The sequence below is a fragment of the Stigmatopora nigra genome, unplaced genomic scaffold (genome assembly GCF_051989575.1).
Source record: "Stigmatopora nigra isolate UIUO_SnigA unplaced genomic scaffold, RoL_Snig_1.1 HiC_scaffold_24, whole genome shotgun sequence".
In the NCBI taxonomy this organism is placed as follows: domain Eukaryota; kingdom Metazoa; phylum Chordata; class Actinopteri; order Syngnathiformes; family Syngnathidae; genus Stigmatopora; species Stigmatopora nigra.
In genome coordinates, this window is record NW_027551603.1 from 1,828,209 (window position 1) to 1,845,338 (window position 17,130).

The 17,130-nt window shown below is 44.3% G+C and overlaps 33 pseudogenes; all 33 read right to left on the reverse strand.

Annotated features, from left to right (window-relative positions):
• Positions 1-29: 29 nt before the first annotated feature.
• Positions 30-158, reverse strand: LOC144184519 (5S ribosomal RNA; annotated as a pseudogene).
• Positions 159-214: 56 nt separating this feature from the next.
• Positions 215-343, reverse strand: LOC144186042 (5S ribosomal RNA; annotated as a pseudogene).
• Positions 344-399: 56 nt separating this feature from the next.
• LOC144183621 (5S ribosomal RNA) lies at positions 400-528 on the reverse strand (annotated as a pseudogene).
• A 7,855-nt stretch (positions 529-8,383) lies between these two features.
• On the reverse strand, positions 8,384-8,502 carry LOC144187626 (5S ribosomal RNA; annotated as a pseudogene).
• A 56-nt stretch (positions 8,503-8,558) lies between these two features.
• Positions 8,559-8,677, reverse strand: LOC144185336 (5S ribosomal RNA; annotated as a pseudogene).
• A 56-nt stretch (positions 8,678-8,733) lies between these two features.
• LOC144189666 (5S ribosomal RNA) lies at positions 8,734-8,852 on the reverse strand (annotated as a pseudogene).
• Positions 8,853-8,908: 56 nt separating this feature from the next.
• Positions 8,909-9,027, reverse strand: LOC144189097 (5S ribosomal RNA; annotated as a pseudogene).
• Positions 9,028-9,083: 56 nt separating this feature from the next.
• LOC144187378 (5S ribosomal RNA) lies at positions 9,084-9,202 on the reverse strand (annotated as a pseudogene).
• Positions 9,203-9,258: 56 nt separating this feature from the next.
• LOC144183767 (5S ribosomal RNA) lies at positions 9,259-9,377 on the reverse strand (annotated as a pseudogene).
• Positions 9,378-9,433: 56 nt separating this feature from the next.
• On the reverse strand, positions 9,434-9,552 carry LOC144184897 (5S ribosomal RNA; annotated as a pseudogene).
• Positions 9,553-9,608: 56 nt separating this feature from the next.
• On the reverse strand, positions 9,609-9,727 carry LOC144189337 (5S ribosomal RNA; annotated as a pseudogene).
• Positions 9,728-9,783: 56 nt separating this feature from the next.
• LOC144188561 (5S ribosomal RNA) lies at positions 9,784-9,902 on the reverse strand (annotated as a pseudogene).
• A 56-nt stretch (positions 9,903-9,958) lies between these two features.
• Positions 9,959-10,077, reverse strand: LOC144190313 (5S ribosomal RNA; annotated as a pseudogene).
• Positions 10,078-10,133: 56 nt separating this feature from the next.
• LOC144188373 (5S ribosomal RNA) lies at positions 10,134-10,252 on the reverse strand (annotated as a pseudogene).
• Positions 10,253-10,308: 56 nt separating this feature from the next.
• On the reverse strand, positions 10,309-10,427 carry LOC144187253 (5S ribosomal RNA; annotated as a pseudogene).
• Positions 10,428-10,483: 56 nt separating this feature from the next.
• On the reverse strand, positions 10,484-10,602 carry LOC144190100 (5S ribosomal RNA; annotated as a pseudogene).
• A 56-nt stretch (positions 10,603-10,658) lies between these two features.
• On the reverse strand, positions 10,659-10,787 carry LOC144184096 (5S ribosomal RNA; annotated as a pseudogene).
• Positions 10,788-10,843: 56 nt separating this feature from the next.
• LOC144189395 (5S ribosomal RNA) lies at positions 10,844-10,962 on the reverse strand (annotated as a pseudogene).
• Positions 10,963-11,018: 56 nt separating this feature from the next.
• On the reverse strand, positions 11,019-11,137 carry LOC144182850 (5S ribosomal RNA; annotated as a pseudogene).
• Positions 11,138-11,193: 56 nt separating this feature from the next.
• On the reverse strand, positions 11,194-11,312 carry LOC144187627 (5S ribosomal RNA; annotated as a pseudogene).
• Positions 11,313-11,368: 56 nt separating this feature from the next.
• LOC144190894 (5S ribosomal RNA) lies at positions 11,369-11,487 on the reverse strand (annotated as a pseudogene).
• A 56-nt stretch (positions 11,488-11,543) lies between these two features.
• On the reverse strand, positions 11,544-11,662 carry LOC144190096 (5S ribosomal RNA; annotated as a pseudogene).
• Positions 11,663-11,718: 56 nt separating this feature from the next.
• LOC144183074 (5S ribosomal RNA) lies at positions 11,719-11,837 on the reverse strand (annotated as a pseudogene).
• Positions 11,838-11,893: 56 nt separating this feature from the next.
• On the reverse strand, positions 11,894-12,012 carry LOC144183593 (5S ribosomal RNA; annotated as a pseudogene).
• Positions 12,013-12,068: 56 nt separating this feature from the next.
• LOC144183307 (5S ribosomal RNA) lies at positions 12,069-12,187 on the reverse strand (annotated as a pseudogene).
• A 56-nt stretch (positions 12,188-12,243) lies between these two features.
• On the reverse strand, positions 12,244-12,362 carry LOC144182726 (5S ribosomal RNA; annotated as a pseudogene).
• A 56-nt stretch (positions 12,363-12,418) lies between these two features.
• On the reverse strand, positions 12,419-12,537 carry LOC144189789 (5S ribosomal RNA; annotated as a pseudogene).
• Positions 12,538-12,593: 56 nt separating this feature from the next.
• On the reverse strand, positions 12,594-12,712 carry LOC144183051 (5S ribosomal RNA; annotated as a pseudogene).
• A 56-nt stretch (positions 12,713-12,768) lies between these two features.
• Positions 12,769-12,887, reverse strand: LOC144191464 (5S ribosomal RNA; annotated as a pseudogene).
• Positions 12,888-12,943: 56 nt separating this feature from the next.
• LOC144184521 (5S ribosomal RNA) lies at positions 12,944-13,072 on the reverse strand (annotated as a pseudogene).
• A 56-nt stretch (positions 13,073-13,128) lies between these two features.
• Positions 13,129-13,247, reverse strand: LOC144186527 (5S ribosomal RNA; annotated as a pseudogene).
• A 56-nt stretch (positions 13,248-13,303) lies between these two features.
• Positions 13,304-13,422, reverse strand: LOC144191226 (5S ribosomal RNA; annotated as a pseudogene).
• Positions 13,423-13,478: 56 nt separating this feature from the next.
• Positions 13,479-13,597, reverse strand: LOC144187892 (5S ribosomal RNA; annotated as a pseudogene).
• Positions 13,598-17,130: the final 3,533 nt, after the last annotated feature.

The window sequence follows — 17,130 nt, forward strand, 5'->3', positions numbered from 1 at the left end:
TGAAATGTCGAAAAAGATGCGGGGTATGATGCTCACAGCACCTGGTATTCCCAAGCGGTCTCCCAATCAGGTACTAAACAGGCCGAACCATGCTTGGCTGCCGAGATCGGACGAGATCGGGCGAGATCGGGCCTTATCAGGGCGGTATGGCCGTGAGCGGTACTGCTCTTGCAGATGGACACCCATGAAATGTCGAAAAAGATGCGGGGTATGATGCTCACAGGACCTGGTATTCTCAAGCGGTCTCCCAATCAGGTACTAACCAGGCCGAACCATGCTTGGCTGCCGAGTTCGGACGAGATCGGGCGAGATCGGGCCTTTTCAGGGTGGTATGGCCGTGAGCGGTACTGCTCTTGCAGATGGACACCCATGAAATGTCGAAAAAAATGCGGGGTATGATGCTCACAGCACCTGGTATTCCCAAGCGGTCTCCCAATCAGGTACTAACCAGGCCGAACCATGCTTGGCTGCCGAGGTCGGACGAGATCGGGCGAGATCGGGCCTTATCAGGGTGGTATGGCCGTGAGCGGTACTGCTCTTGCAGATGAACACTGTCAGGTTCTTTAATAATTACCTTCGTCCGTAATTATCAATAACTGCAGGAAGACATCTTATTCAATTATTGACATTTAATTAAATAGAAATGGATACAACAGATAAAAGCCTCCGGAGGGGAGCGTTACAGCAAGTGTCACCTTACAACTTCCGAACGTCTCCTCGAATAGACGTTTTCGTCCCATTCTTATGGTCACAAGTTACAGAGTTGTTGATCATTCCATCACGTATGAGTAAAAACAACATCTGGGACTACAATAACAATCAAAGTATTTTACTAATAACAAAAACAGGGACTAGACCTAACTACATGTAGATTAGAGTAATTATACAACCTCCTTGACCTAAGAATCATATAATATAATCATAATCATATAATCGTTACATACAGAAAAACCCGAAGTGTACGGTTACATAACGATCACAATATTCTTGTTATTGTCCGAATAGCCCTGTCCTCGTCACCAAGGGCCCACCAAATCTCAAGGACCCAGATTGGGTGGATTGTTTGTATAACCATCCTGGAACAGGCTGTCCAGGTTAAAGATGACTTGGTGTGACCTCAACACTTTTGAAAAACAGAAAGAGAATGATTTAACAAAGTAGTGAATTAATACAGAGAAAAGAAAGAGAATGATTTAATAAAGAAATGAATTAATATAACTATTATAATAGTAAAACAGAACAAACCCAACATTCCCCCGTTTTTATAATATGTATGTTATTAGTCATTTCTTAGTAATCACTAAATGGTAATGTCGGGTGACTGTGATTTTTCCCGCCTACTCCTTACTCCCATGGCTGGTCTGAAAGAGAAAAAACATAATTATATTCGTCCAATTGGTCCTCGGATTTACCGTACTCCTGGACCTCACTGCTTTCCCCAAACCGTCCCATAAGATACAACTCATGTACTTTAGAATTTGTAGGGGCAATTGCAGTAGTTATAAGTCGGCTTAGCAAGGAGCGCAAACAGGGGATACTACATCACCCACACAATGTTAGGATAGCGGTAATTGTGCCTATAGTAACCACGAAGGATGTAGCCAAATCTTTAGATTTTCCAAAGGTCTTATCCCACCAATCTGACAATGCGGACGTATCTACTCCAGAGTGCTCTTGCATATTGCGGTTCAGTGTTTGCAGGCCAGTAATGGCCCTGGTGAGAGATCCACTGGGTGACGCGTTGTTCGGTATGAAGGTGCAACATTGTTTTCCAAACATTGCACACACGCCCCCTGTTTCAAGGATCATATCCACCGCTATGCGATTCTGGAACGCCATCAGACTGGTAGCTGCCAGTTGTTCCTTCATGGCCACAAATCCCTGTTCAGTATAATTTCCAAGTTTTGAACATTGTAATGTAAGTAATTTATTCTATCCACATTTTTGTTTGGGGTGATTAGAAGGAAGATAGACTCCCAACCTGCTGCGATCTGATTAGCCAGCTTATACTCATCTGGTACGCCCCAGGGGATGCCAATCGCATCAATGTATGTTGGATCTCCTTCCCTCCATGCCTCTCGACGATGTCGGGAGGGTCGACCCTTCAGCCGAATTATGAGCCGCCAATTGTATCTCCTCCACTGTGGATGGAAAAACAGACATCGGTAAGAGCAGTGAGACCAAAGTACCTAGTCCTGCCGCGTTTCGGCAGGAGTCGTATAATTTATCTACCACCCCGCCACCATAGGCCAGAACGTGGTATCAGGGGTGTAGTTTGTTTTAGAACGCCGGTACACCACGTCTCATTTATCGCCCCTAGCTTCAGACCATGCCCTGTAAGGTTTAAGCAGGTAAAATGATTAAACAGTGGAAAAATTGACTTCCTATTTACTGCGTAACAGGATAAACACTGTTTCAATATATTTTTTTTTCTTTCTTGCCAAGTAGGACACGTTTTTTCATTTGTAAAAACACTTTTCCCCAAAAGAATGGTGATTGAGGGAGTTGTTAGACCCCATCGTTTTTTCCCTTGTCTGGTAGGTTATCCTAATCTTTTGTAAGATGGTTTAGTCTCAATTGAAACTATATGGAGACGTCAAACCCAATATAAAAGAGTTCCCTATAGTTTTATGGTATTGCTTGCTGAGCAATAATCTTTTCAATTAATATTGGTGTTTCCCGTATTTTATTAAGTCAGAAAGTTTATTTTACCCGTCCCCTCAATGTTTCAATTGAGACCACCCTTTTACCAAAGTAGCTCCACCTAGTGCTTGTCCTCTTTACACTCCATTAACAGCGCCCAATTATCCCCCGTTTGGGAAATCCCTGTTTCAGAAATAAATTTCACAGGTTAATATGTCAGTCCAAGCTTTCCAATCTTGACCAATTTCTGCAACAAGGCTTTTCCCAATCTTCAATTTTTTTGCTGTTAATGTACCACACATATTTCCCACCATAGATTGACACCTTGTACGGCACCCGGGACGTCGCCGAGTCCAAATATATATTTTCAATTTGGAAATTTGATTTAGTAGGTAATGTTAATTAAATGTAAATGTGTATGTTTCTCGGTTTACCCTCCCGTAAGAAGGTGTATCCTCAATTGAAACGCCTCCGCCTTTTTCTCCAACTGGAGAAAACAACCCTACTGTGGAAAGGAATAGAATCACAATCATCATTAATCTCATTGCCCCAAAAGCAATAATTGTTTTCAACATGACTTTTTGTCTTTGTTTAGGGAGTTTTCCTCTTGAAACGTTTCAATTTAGACAACCTTCTTACTGTGGGAAAGGTGCATCCGTGTCCCCTTTCAGTAACAAGGACCCTCCGACTTTGCGTTGCTCCGATGTTTCTTCTTTTATGCTGCTTATCAGCATCCAGTCTTCAAGAATCACCGTCGCTTCGTCCGTTTCCTGTTGACAAGCAAAATCTCCCTCTGATAGTCTAAATTTGGTGTGTGCGTTTTTTTTTTTTTTTCTGATAGATTCGCCTCATCATCCAATTGTCATTGTGTAGTGAATAATAACAATTTGTAAGGTCTACCAAACAGGACTTCATATAAGGTCCGCCAATTGTGGATGGTAGACAACTATTATATTAACAAAATGGGAGCCATTATCACTATAAATAGTTTCTGAAATTCCATATCGTGGAATGATATCCATATGATCTAATAAAATAAAATAAAATCTATATGTATTTTTTGAAATGGATATGTGGGTATGCATATAGATTTAAAACCTAAACCTTGTAGTGCCGTTGTAGCAAGGCCACCTCCCCCTTGTCGAGACATAGGTCTTCCCTTGACTCAAGCCCAAATTATTTTCTTTATTGATCTTTTATTGATAGATTATGTCTCGGTGGTCTGCCAATCAAAAAACACAAAAAGACAAACTATCATTCACGCTCACACTCATAAAAAGAAGAATTTAGTGTGTTCAACCAGTCTAGCATCCATAATTTCATTTTGTGGGAGTAAACTGGAGTACCCGGAGAAAATCCACAAATTCTTGAGGACGCCATGAATACCCCACATTCCGGAAGGTCTGGATCCACCCCGCATTCATTAGTAGATCCTTTAATATACACACCCCCACTCTAGCATTTTAACCGTTTGTAAAAAATTACCTTCAAGTTTCACACAAAGTTATATCCTTTTTAATGCTATCAGTTTACCTGTTTGTTCCCCGAATTGAGGTGGCAATAGTTTCACATCTAAGGTTTTTATTTTTCACAGCCGCCATGACCTAATGGCCCCCTATCAGGTTTTTTGGAAAATCCCAATTTCCTCTAATAGCATGCCAATCACCTTTTAATGCGGCCATCCAATTTTGTTTCTACTTGTTTCAGGTGATAAGATAATCTCCCCCATTTGTAAAACTAATTCATCCACGCCTATTTTATACAACATGACGCCTATGGCCTTTATTACGTCGCCTTGACTCCAAATTCTATGAACCAAGATAACACGCCGAATTTGTAAGCGAATTTCCCCCATCCCATTTTGTTCATAGACAACCCATCTACCTAAAGCGTCACTTGTTTCCAAACATGAAAGGCCCCTCTAGAATTTGTGCATCCAGCGCCAAATAGAGCCTATTTACACATTTGTCTCAAACTTGTTTTAGATATGGGGTCCCCAATTTCCCAAAATTTCCCAGAATTCATGTACCACCAGATCCTGTCAAAAACCCAAAACGACTAACATAACCTGTTTCTAAGCCAGATTCTGGAATTTGGAGAATTTCTCCTTTCCCTCCCTTATCTAAGCTTGTTATTGCCCCTCGTTATCACTGTAACATTCAGGCGTATTAACCCCATCGTTGCAATGATATGAATTTCTAAAGTTCTCACCAATTTGCATGCCCTTAAAGCAGTAAAAAGCAATGTTATTTGGTTGTATCAATTGACCAATGCTTATCCAATCTGTAATATCCTTAAAGTCATCAATATGACCTGTGACAAAGCATATTTCCTCCCGCCAGGACAACAGACAATGTTCTTTCAAGTGCACTTTGAAAAACATTCCATGTTACTCCATTCTTAGGGAAAATATGCTCATCCTAAACCAATTATTTTATTTACAATTCACCTAATTATTTGGATGAATGCCATGAATTTTATCATGCCACTATTTTATTGTAAATTTCCCATCTGATGTCGTTAACAGCCAAATAATTCAATACCTACTATATACTTTGTAAATCACCTCATATGATGTTTACTTAAGACAAAAGTCTTTTCCCATAGCCTGTTACCAAAACAAAAATCTTCAACAATTAAATTAGAGAAATCAACCTTTTGTTAGACAATTCCTAATTACAACTTTAATGTTTTAAAAACCTTATCGTCACCAATATACCATAATATTGTAAATTTTGTCATCCTGGCCAACCTCCTGGATTAAAGTATTTTGAACAATCAAAAAATTCTGAAATAGTATTAATATTATTTTATCCTCCAAAAGCTAGTTTCCTTTTACTAAGAGCCCTTTGAAATCCACAATTGCTCAAAAATGACTATTTTGGTCTATTTCCCAAATCCAAAGCTTTTTACCAAATCAACCTTTTACTGAACAGATTTTCTATCCTCTTAATACATTTCATTTTAAAACCCAAAATATCAATGCGAAAGCATTCGCATAACCTTGCATTTCTTGCAGCCCATGTATTGTTCTTATTCTGAAAAGTCCAAACAGAAAACGCAATTAGCCGTTAACTATGACCTCCACTCTTGCTGCGAAAACAGCATTGTTATCTTATGTTTACAAACCAGCTTTTTCCCTGTGCCCAAATACAACGCTTTTTAGAGAAGACAACCATTAAAACGTCAAATTAACCCCTCTTCCGATATTCAACTACATCACAATATTTTTCCAAGACCCCATATATCCAGAATATGTATGCTGCAAGCACAACAATATGGCAAAAACCCATTTTCTGCCCTCAAGTTTGCTTCAGCACCCCCAAGGCCAATTATTATTATTATAATGTCTTCACGGAAAGGATCACAAAATTTTAGTCGTTTACACGGTCCGAACGCTCCCGAAAGCCCAACACAGTTAAATCGTCTGCCCCGCGGCCCACATGTTTCACTCCCATCTAATCAGCAGCCGCTGCACCAGAAACGCTTCCCCCGCAGTCGACACATTTTTTTGCAAGTCTAGAGCATAATAAAAACACAGGTGACATTCCCTGCTAAACATTTAAATGATCATTTTGTATATATTCTTTTGTCTTTTTAAACACCATCTTCCCGTTAGCGGACGGGATCAAAAACCAAGCTGCAATAAGCCATCACATTGCTGTAAATTGACAGTACATATAGGTTATATTAACAAAGCACCACCAGCACTTGGAAATAACCATTCTAATTGTTGTTATACAAGCCCAAGCATCACAAAAAAACCCAATTTATTGTAATCACAAAACGTCATACCCGGATTAACCAAATCAAATACCAGTGTCCCCATTAATTTTCTAGCTCCCTTTATTTTTGTTAAACTTCCTACGCGCCCGTCACCTATCTCGGTAAATATTTTCCCCGTCAGCCGAGGAGGCCCCGCTATTTTTTCCTTACCAAACAGTACTTTCCCGCCGCCACGGTCTTAAATATATCCCCGTTATCCGAGGGAGCCCCCACTATTTTCCCAAAATAGTATTTTTTAACTTCTCCCCGGCCTTATTTCGCCATTAGTGTCTGTGGAACAAGCTGTTACACTTTTATCCACTCACATATTATTTATATATGTATATTACCTCCATTAGTGTCTGTGGAACAAGCTGTTACACTTTTATCCACTCACATATTATTTATATATGTATATTACCTCCATTAGTGTATATATTATCCTGCATTTTATGCATTTTAAGCTGGCCAGCAAACCCATATTTATTTATCCATAAATATAGCTGTGTAATATTTTTAAAGCGCTTTGTCTTACCAATTTTTTCCAATCCTTACAAGTTAGACGTATTTTTTGGATCGTCATCCAAACCCGCCTTACAACACGTGTTTCCCATATTTTACTTTTTTGTAGTGAGTTCGTGTGCCTCACACAGTTAACTTTATTATATCTATTTTTATTATTATCACTCTATTTTTATTATTATCACTCCTTCGACTGTATTTCCTAGGCTTATCTTAATTTTACTGCAGAAACCACACAAACACCATACAACATTTACAACATATTCGTGCCTACCCTTTAGACACAGGACACTTCCCAGCCCCACCATTGTACCTCCAGTACAATACATTCGTGCCTACCCCTGAGACACAGGACACTTTCCAGCAAAGTGCCCCACCGTACCTGCCATTGACTAGTATAAACACAGGGTTTTGTCGCCGTCACCCAGGACGCGAAACCAGCCCACAATGGACCTCACATACAATGTCCCTTTAACGCATTTGGAAACACCGTCACAACATGCAGACATTAATGTGGACTTACCCGAGATCCATCAGATGTCTCCCTCCAGCAGGAAAAGTCTTCAACCGCCGAGAATCCAGGCGCCCCCGTCGAAAAACTCCGGCCCACCAAGGGTTTTGAAGACGCCGTGCGCACGGTCACTTACCAGATGTCGAACAGCAGCGCCTGGGTTCTCGCTCCGGTATATTGACCTCCATGGCTCAGAAGGACCAAAATGTCAGGTTCATTAATAATTACCTTCGTCCGTAATTATCAATAACTGCAGGAAGACATCTTATTCAATTATTGACATTTAATTAAATAGAAATGGATACAACAGATAAAAGCCTCCGGAGGGGAGCGTTACAGCAAGTGTCACCTTACAACTTCCGAACGTCTCCTCGAATAGACGTTTTCGTCCCATTCTTATGGTCACAAGTTACAGAGTTGTTGATCATTCCATCACGTATGAGTAAAAACAACATCTGGGACTACAATAACAATCAAAGTATTTTACTAATAACAAAAACAGGGACTAGACCTAACAACATGTAGATTAGAGTAATTATACAACCTCCTTGACCTAAGAATCATATAATATAATCATAATCATATAATCGTTACATACAGAAAAACCCGAAGTGTACGGTTACATAACGATAACAATATTCTTGTTATTGTCCGAATAGCCCTGTCCTCGTCACCAAGGGCCCACCAAATCTCAAGGACCCAGATTGGGTGGATTGTTTGTATAACCATCCTGGAACAGGCTGTCCAGGTTAAAGATGACTTGGTGTGACCTCAACACTTTTGAAAAACAGAAAGAGAATGATTTAACAAAGTAATGAATTAATACAGAGAAAAGAAAGAGAATGATTTAATAAAGAAATGAATTAATATAACTATTATAATAGTAAAACAGAACAAACCCAACAGACACCCATGAAATATCGAAAAAGATGCGGGGTATGATGCTCACAGCACCTGGTATTCCCAAGCGGTCTCCCAATCAGGTACTAAACAGGCCGAACCATGCTTGGCTTCCGAGATCGGACGAGATCGGGCCTTTTCAGGGTGGTATGGCCGTGAGCGGTACTGCACTAGCAGATGGACACCCATGAAATGTCGAAAAAGATGCGGGGTATGATGCACACAGCACCTGGTATTCCCAAGCGGTCTCCCAATCAGGTACTAAACAGGCCGAACGATGCTTGGCTTCCGAGATCGGGCGTGATCGGGCCTTTTCAGGGTGGTATGGCCGTGAGCGGTACTGTACTAGCAGATGGACACCCATGAAATGTCGAAAAAGATGCGGGGTATGATGCTCACAGCACCTGGTATTCCCAAGCGGTCTCCCAATCAGGTACTAACCAGGCCAAACCATGCTTGGCTTCCTAGATCGGACGAGATCGGGCCTTTTCAGGGTGGTATGGCCGTGAGCGGTACTGCCCTTGCAGATGGACACCCATGAAATGTCGAAAAAGATAAGGGGTATGATGCTCACAGCACCTGGTATTCCCAAGTGGTCTCCCAATCAGGTACTAACCAGGCAAAACCATGCTTGGCTTCCGAGATCGGACGAGATCGGGCCTTTTCAGGGTGGTATGGCCGTGAGCGGTACTTCTCTTGCAGATGGACACCCATGAAATGTCGAAAAAGATGCGGGGTATGATGCTCACAGCACCTGGTATTCCCAAGCGGTCTCCCAATCAGGTACTAAACAGGCCGAACCTTGCTTGGCTTCCGAGATCGGACGAGATCGGGCCTTTTCAGGGTGGTATGGCCGTGAGCGGTACTGCACTAGCAGATGGACACCCATGAAATGTCGAAAAAGATGCGGGGTATGATGCACACAGCCCCTGGTATTCCCAAGCGGTCTCCCAATCAGGTACTAAACAGGCCGAACCATGCTTGGCTTCCGAGATCGGGCGAGATCGGGCCTTTTCAGGGTGGTATGGCCGTGAGCGGTACTGCACTAGCAGATGGACACCCATGAAATGTCGAAAAAGATGCGGGGTATGATGCTCACAGCACCTGGTATTCCCAAGCGGTCTCCCAATCAGGTACTAACCAGGCCGAACCATGCTTGGCTTCTTAGATCGGACGAGATCGGGCCTTTTCAGGGTGGTATGGCCGTGGGCAGTACTGCTCTTGTAGATGGACACCCATGAAATGTCGAAAAAGATGCGGGGTATGATGCTCACAGCACCTGGTATTCCCAAGCAGTCTCCCAATCAGGTACTAACCAGGCCAAACCATGCTTGGCTTCCGAGATCGGACGAGATCAGGCCTTTTCAGGGTGGTATGGCCGTGAGCGGTACTTCTCTTGCAGATGGACACCCATGAAATGTCGAAAAAGATGCGGGGTATGATGCTCACAGCACCTGGTATTCCCAAGCGGTCTCCCAATCAGGTACTAACCAGGCCGAACCTTGCTTGGCTTCCGAGATCGGACGAGATCGGTCCTTTTCAGGGTGGTATGGCCGTGAGCGGTACTGCACTAGCAGATGGACACCCATGAAATGTCGAAAAAGATGCGGGGTATGATGCTCACAGCACCTGGTATTCCCAAGCGGTCTCCCAACCAGGTACTAACCAGGCCGAACCATGCTTGGCTTCCAAGATCGGACGAGAACGGGCCTTTTCAGGGTGGTATGGCCGTGAGCGGTACTGCACTAGCAGATGGACACCCATGAAATGTCGAAAAAGATGCGGGGTATGATGCTCACAGCACCTGGTATTCCCAAGCGGTCTCCCAATCAGGTACTAACCAGGCCGAACCATGCTTGGCTGCCGAGATCAGACGAGATCGGGCCTTATCAGGGTGGTATGGCCGTGAGCGGTACTCTTCTTGCAGATGGACACCCATGAAATGTCGAAAAAGATGCGGGGTATGATGCTCACAGCACCTGGTATTCCCAAGCGGTCTCCCAACCAGGTACTAACCAGGCCGAACCATGCTTGGCTTCCAAGATCGGACGAGATCGGGCCTTTTCAGGGTGGTATGGCCGTGAGCGGTACTGCACTAGCAGATGGACACCCATGAAATGTCGAAAAAGATGCGGGGTATGATGCTCACAGCACCTGGTATTCCCAAGCGGTCTCCCAATCAGGTACTAACCAGGCCGAACCATGCTTGGCTGCCGAGATCAGACGAGATCGGGCCTCATCAGGGTGGTATGGCCGTGAGCGGTACTCTTCTTGCAGATGGACACCCATGAAATGTCGAAAAAGATGCGGGGTATGATGCTCACAGCACCTGGTATTCCCAAGCGGTCTCCCAATCAGGTACTAACCAGGCCGAACCATGCTTGGCTGCCGAGATCGGACGAGATCGAGCGAGATCGGGCCTTATCAGGGTGGTATGGCCGTGAGCGGTACTGCTCTTGCAGATGGACACCAATGAAATGTCGAAAAAGATGCGGGGTATGATGCTCACAGCACCTGGTATTCCCAAGCGGTCTCCCAATCAGGTACTAACCAGGCCGAACCATGCTTGGCTGCCGAGATCGGACGAGATCGGGCCTTTTCGGGGTGGTATGGCCGTGAGCGGTACTGCACTAGCAGATGGACACCCATGAAATGTCGAAAAAGATGCGGGGTATGATGCTCACAGGACCTGGTATTCCCAAGCGGTCTCCCAATCAGGTACTAAACAGGCCGAACCATGCTTGGCTTCCGAGATCGGACGAGATCGGACCTTTTCAGGGTGGTATGGCCGTGAGCGGTACTGCTCATGCAGATGGACACCCATGAAATGTCGAAAAAGATGCGGGGTATGATGCTCACAGCACCTGGTATTCCCAAGCGGTCTCCCAATCAGGTACTAAACAGGCCGAACCATGCTTGGCTTCCGAGATCGGACGAGATCGGGCCTTTTCAGGGTGGTATGGCCGTGAGCGGTACTGCACTAGCAGATGGACACCCATGAAATGTCGAAAAAGATGCGGGGTATGATGCTCACAGCACCTGGTATTCCCAAGCGGTCTCCCAATCAGGTACTAACCAGGCCGAACCATGCTTGGCTTCCGAGATCGGACGAGATCGGGCCTTTTCAGGGTGGTATGGCCGTGAGCGGTACTGCTATTGCAGATGGACACCCAGGAAATGTCGAAAAAGATGCGGGGTATGATGCTCACAGCACCTGGTATTCCCAAGCGGTCTCCCAATCAGGTACTAAACAGGCCGAACCATGCTTGGCTTCCGAGATCGGACGAGATCGCGCCTTTTCAGGGTGGTATGGCCGTGAGCGGTACTGCTCTTGCAGATGGACACCCATGAAATGTCGAAAAAGATGCGGGGTATGATGCTCGCAGCACCTGGTATTCCCAAGCGGTCTCCCAATCAGGTACTAACCAGGCCGAACCATGTTTGGCTGCCGAGATCGGACAAGATCGGGCCTTTTCAGGGTGGTATGGCCGTGAGCGGTGCTGCTCTTGCAGATGGACACCCATGAAATGTCGAAAAAGATGCGGGGTATGATGCTCACAGCACCTGGTATTCCCAAGCGGTCTCCCAAACAGATACTAACCAGGCCGAACCATGCTTGGCTTCCGAGTTCGGACGAGATCGGGCCTTTTCAGGGTGGTATGGCCTTGGGCGGTACTGCTCTTGCAGATGGACACCCATGAAATGTCGAAAAAGATGCGGGGTATGATGCTCACAGCACCTGGTATTCCCAAGCGGTCTCCCAAACAGGTACTAACCAGGCCGAACCATGCTTGGCTTCCGAGTTCGGACGAGATCGGGCCTTTTCAGGGTGGTATGGCCGTGAACGGTACTTCTCTTGCAGATGGACACCCATGAAATGTCGAAAAAGATGCGGGGTATGACGCTCACAGCACCTGGTATTCCCAAGCGGTCTCCCAATCAGGTACTAACCAGGCCGAATAATGCTTGGCTGCCGAGATCGGACGAGATCGGGCCTTTTCAGGGTGGTATGGCCGTGAGCGGTACTGCTCTTGCAGATGGACACCCATGAAATGTCGAAAAAGATGCGGGGTATGATGCTCACAGCACCTGGTATTCCCAAGCGGTCTCCCAATCAGGTATTAACCAGGCCGAACCATGCTTGGCTGCCGAGATCGGACGAGATCGGGCCTTTTCAGGGTGGTATGGCCGTGAGCGGTACTGCACTAGCAGATGGACACCCATGAAATGTCGAAAAAGATTCGGGGTATGATGCTCACAGCACCTGGTATTCCCAAGCGGTCTCCCAATCAGGTACTAAACAGGCCGAACGATGCTTGGCTGCCGAGATCCGACGAGATCGGGCCTTTTCAGGGTGGTATGGCCGTGAGCGGTACTGCACTAGCAGATGGACACCCATGAAATGTCGAAAAAGATGCGGGGTATGATGCTCACAGCACCAGGTATTTCCAAGCGGTCTCCCAATCAAGTACTAACCAGGCTGAACCATGCTTGGCTTCCGAGATCGGACGAGATCGGGCCTTTTCAGGGTGGTATGGCCGTGAGCGGTACTGCACTAGCAGATGGACACCCATGAAATGTCGAAAAAGATGCGGGGTATGATGCTCACAGCACCTGGTATTCCCAAGCGGTCTCCCAATCAGGTACTAAACAGGCCGAACCATGCTTGGCTGCCGAGATCGGACGAGATCGGGCGAGATCGGGCCTTATCAGGGCGGTATGGCCGTGAGCGGTACTGCTCTTGCAGATGGACACCCATGAAATGTCGAAAAAGATGCGGGGTATGATGCTCACAGCACCTGGTATTCCCAAGCGGTCTCCCAATCAGGTACTAACCAGGCCGAACCATGCTTGGCTGCCGAGATCGGACGAGATCGGGCCTTTTCAGGGTGGTATGGCCGTGAGCGGTATTGCACTAGCAGATGGACACCCATGAAATGTCGAAAAAGATGCGGGGTATGATGCTCACAGCACCTGGCATTCCCAAGCGGTCTCCCAATCAGGTACTAAACAGGCCGAACCATGCTTGGCTTCCGAGATCGGGCGAGATCGGGCCTTTTCAGGGTGGTATGGCCGTGAGCGGTACTGCACCAGCAGATGGACACCCATGAAATGTCGAAAAAGATGCGGGGTATGATGCTCACAGCACCTGGTATTCCCAAGCGGTCTCCCAATCAGGTACTAACCAGGCCGAACCATGCTTGGCTTCCGAGATCGCACGAGATCGGGCCTTTTCAGGGTGGTATGGCCGTGAGCGGTACTGCACTAGCAGATGGACACTGTCAGGTTCATTAATAATTACCTTCGTCCGTAATTATCAATAACTGCAGGAAGACATCTTATTCAATTATTGACATTTAATTAAATAGAAATGGATACAACAGATAAAAGCCTCCGGAGGGGAGCGTTACAGCAAGTGTCACCTTACAACTTCCGAACGTCTTCCCGAATAGACGTTTTCGTCCCATTCTTATGGTCACAAGTTACAGAGTTGTTGATCATTCCATCACGTATGAGTAAAAACAACATCTGGGACTACAATAACAATCAAAGTATTTTACTAAGAACAAAAACAGGGACTAGACCTAACAACATGTAGATTAGAGTAATTATACAACCTCCTTGACCTAAGAATCATATAATATAATCATAATCATATAATCGTTACATACAGAAAAACCCGAAGTGTTACGGTTACATAACGATAACAATATTCTTGTTATTGTCCGAATAGCCCTGTCCTCGTCACCAAGGGCCCACCAAATCTCAAGGACCCAGATTGGGTGGATTGTTTGTATAACCATCCTGGAACAGGCTGTCCAGGTTAAAGATGACTTGGTGTGACCTCAACACTTTTGAAAAACAGAAAGAGAATGATTTAACAAAGTAATGAATTAATACAGAGAAAAGAAAGAGAATGATTTAATAAAGAAATGAATTAATATAACTATTATAATAGTAAAACAGAACAAACCCAACATTCCCCCGTTTTTATAATATGTATGTTATTAGTCATTTCTTAGTAATCACTAAATGGTAATGTCGGGTGACTGTGATTTTTCCCGCCTACTCCTTACTCCCATGGCTGGTCTGAAAGAGAAAAAACATAATTATATTCGTCCAATTGGTCCTCGGATTTACCGTACTCCTGGACCTCACTGCTTTCCCCAAACCGTCCCATAAGATACAACTCATGTACTTTAGAATTTGTAGGGGCAATTGCAGTAGTTATAAGTCGGCTTAGCAAGGAGCGCAAACAGGGGATACTACATCACCCACACAATGTTAGGATAGCGGTAATTGTGCCTATAGTAACCACGAAGGATGTAGCCAAATCTTTAGATTTTCCAAAGGTCTTATCCCACCAATCTGACAATGCGGACGTATCTACTCCAGAGTGCTCTTGCATATTGCGGTTCAGTGTTTGCAGGCCAGTAATGGCCCTGGTGAGAGATCCACTGGGTGACGCGTTGTTCGGTATGAAGGTGCAACATTGTTTTCCAAACATTGCACACACGCCCCCTGTTTCAAGGATCATATCCACCGCTATGCGATTCTGGAACGCCATCAGACTGGTAGCTGCCAGTTGTTCCTTCATGGCCACAAATCCCTGTTCAGTATAATTTCCAAGTTTTGAACATTGTAATGTAAGTAATTTATTCTATCCACATTTTTGTTTGGGGTGATTAGAAGGAAGATAGACTCCCAACCTGCTGCGATCTGATTAGCCAGCTTATACTCATCTGGTACGCCCCAGGGGATGCCAATCGCATCAATGTATGTTGGATCTCCTTCCCTCCATGCCTCTCGACGATGTCGGGAGGGTCGACCCTTCAGCCGAATTATGAGCCGCCAATTGTATCTCCTCCACTGTGGATGGAAAAACAGACATCGGTAAGAGCAGTGAGACCAAAGTACCTAGTCCTGCCGCGTTTCGGCAGGAGTCGTATAATTTATCTACCACCCCGCCACCATAGGCCAGAACGTGGTATCAGGGGTGTAGTTTGTTTTAGAACGCCGGTACACCACGTCATTTATCGCCCCCAGCTTCAGACCATGCCCTGTAAGGTTTAAGCAGGTAAAATGATTAAACAGTGGAAAAATTGACTTCCTATTTACTGCGTAACAGGATAAACACTGTTTCAATATTTTTTTTTTTTTTCTTGCCAAGTAGGACACGTTTTTTCATTTGTAAAAACACTTTTCCCCAAAAGAATGGTGATTGAGGGAGTTGTTAGACCCCATCGTTTTTTCCCTTGTCTGGTAGGTTATCCTAATCTTTTGTAAGATGGTTTAGTCTCAATTGAAACTATATGGAGACGTCAAACCCAATATAAAAGAGTTCCCTATAGTTTTATGGTATTGCTTGCTGAGCAATAATCTTTTCAATTAATATTGGTGTTTCCCGTATTTTATTAAGTCAGAAAGTTTATTTTACCCGTCCCCTCAATGTTTCAATTGAGACCACCCTTTTACCAAAGTAGCTCCACCTAGTGCTTGTCCTCTTTACACTCCATTAACAGCGCCCAATTATCCCCCGTTTGGGAAATCCCTGTTTCAGAAATACATTTTCACAGGTTAATATGTCAGTCCAAGCTTTCCAATCTTGACCAATTTCTGCAACAAGGCTTTTCCCAATCTTCAATTTTTTGCTGTTAATGTACCACACATATTTCCCACCATAGATTGCCCCTTTGTATGGCAACCGGGACGTCGCCGAGTCCAAATATATATTTTCATTTTGGAAATTTGATTTAGTAGGTAATGTTAATTAAATGTAAATGTGTATGTTTCTCGGTTTACCCTCCCGTAAGAAGGTGTATCCTCAATTGAAACGCCTCCGCCTTTTTCTCCAACTGGAGAAAACAACCCTACTGTGGAAAGGAATAGAATCACAATCATCATTAATCTCATTGCCCCAAAAGCAATAATTGTTTTCAACATGACTTTTTGTCTTTGTTTAGGGAGTTTTCCTCTTGAAACGTTTCAATTTAGACAACCTTCTTACTGTGGGAAAGGTGCATCCGTGTCCCCTTTCAGTAACAAGGACCCTCCCACTTTGCGTTGCTCCGATGTTTCTTCTTTTATGCTGCTTATCAGCATCCAGTCTTCAAGAATCACCGTCGCTTCGTCCGTTTCCTGTTAAGAAGCAAAATCTCCCTCTGATAGTCTAAATTTGGTGTGTGCGTTTTTTTTTCTCTGATAGATTCGCCTCATCATCCAATTGTCATTGTGTGGTGAATAATAACAATTTGTAAGGTCTACCAAACAGGACTTCATATAAGGTCCGCCAATTGTGGATGGTAGACAACTATTATATTAACAAAATGGGAGCCATTATCACTATAAATAGTTTCTGGAATTCCATATCGTGGAATGATATCCATATGATCTAATAAAATAAAATAAAATCTATATGTATTTTTTTGAAATGGATATGTGGGTATGCATATAGATTTAAACCCTAAGCCTTGTAGTGCCGTTGTAGCAAGGCCACCTCCCCCTTGTCGAGACATAGGTCTTCCCTTGACTCAAGCCCAAATTATTTTCTTTATTGATCTTTTATTGATAGATTATGTCTCGGTGGTCTGCCAATCAAAAAACACAAAAAGACAAACTATCATTCACGCTCACACTCATAAAAAAAAGAATTTAGTGTGTTCAACCAGTCTAGCATCCATAATTTCATTTTGTGGGAGTAAACTGGAGTACCCGGAGAAAATCCACAAATTCTCGAGGACGCCATGAATACCCCACATTCCGGAAAGTCTGGATCCACCCCGCATTCA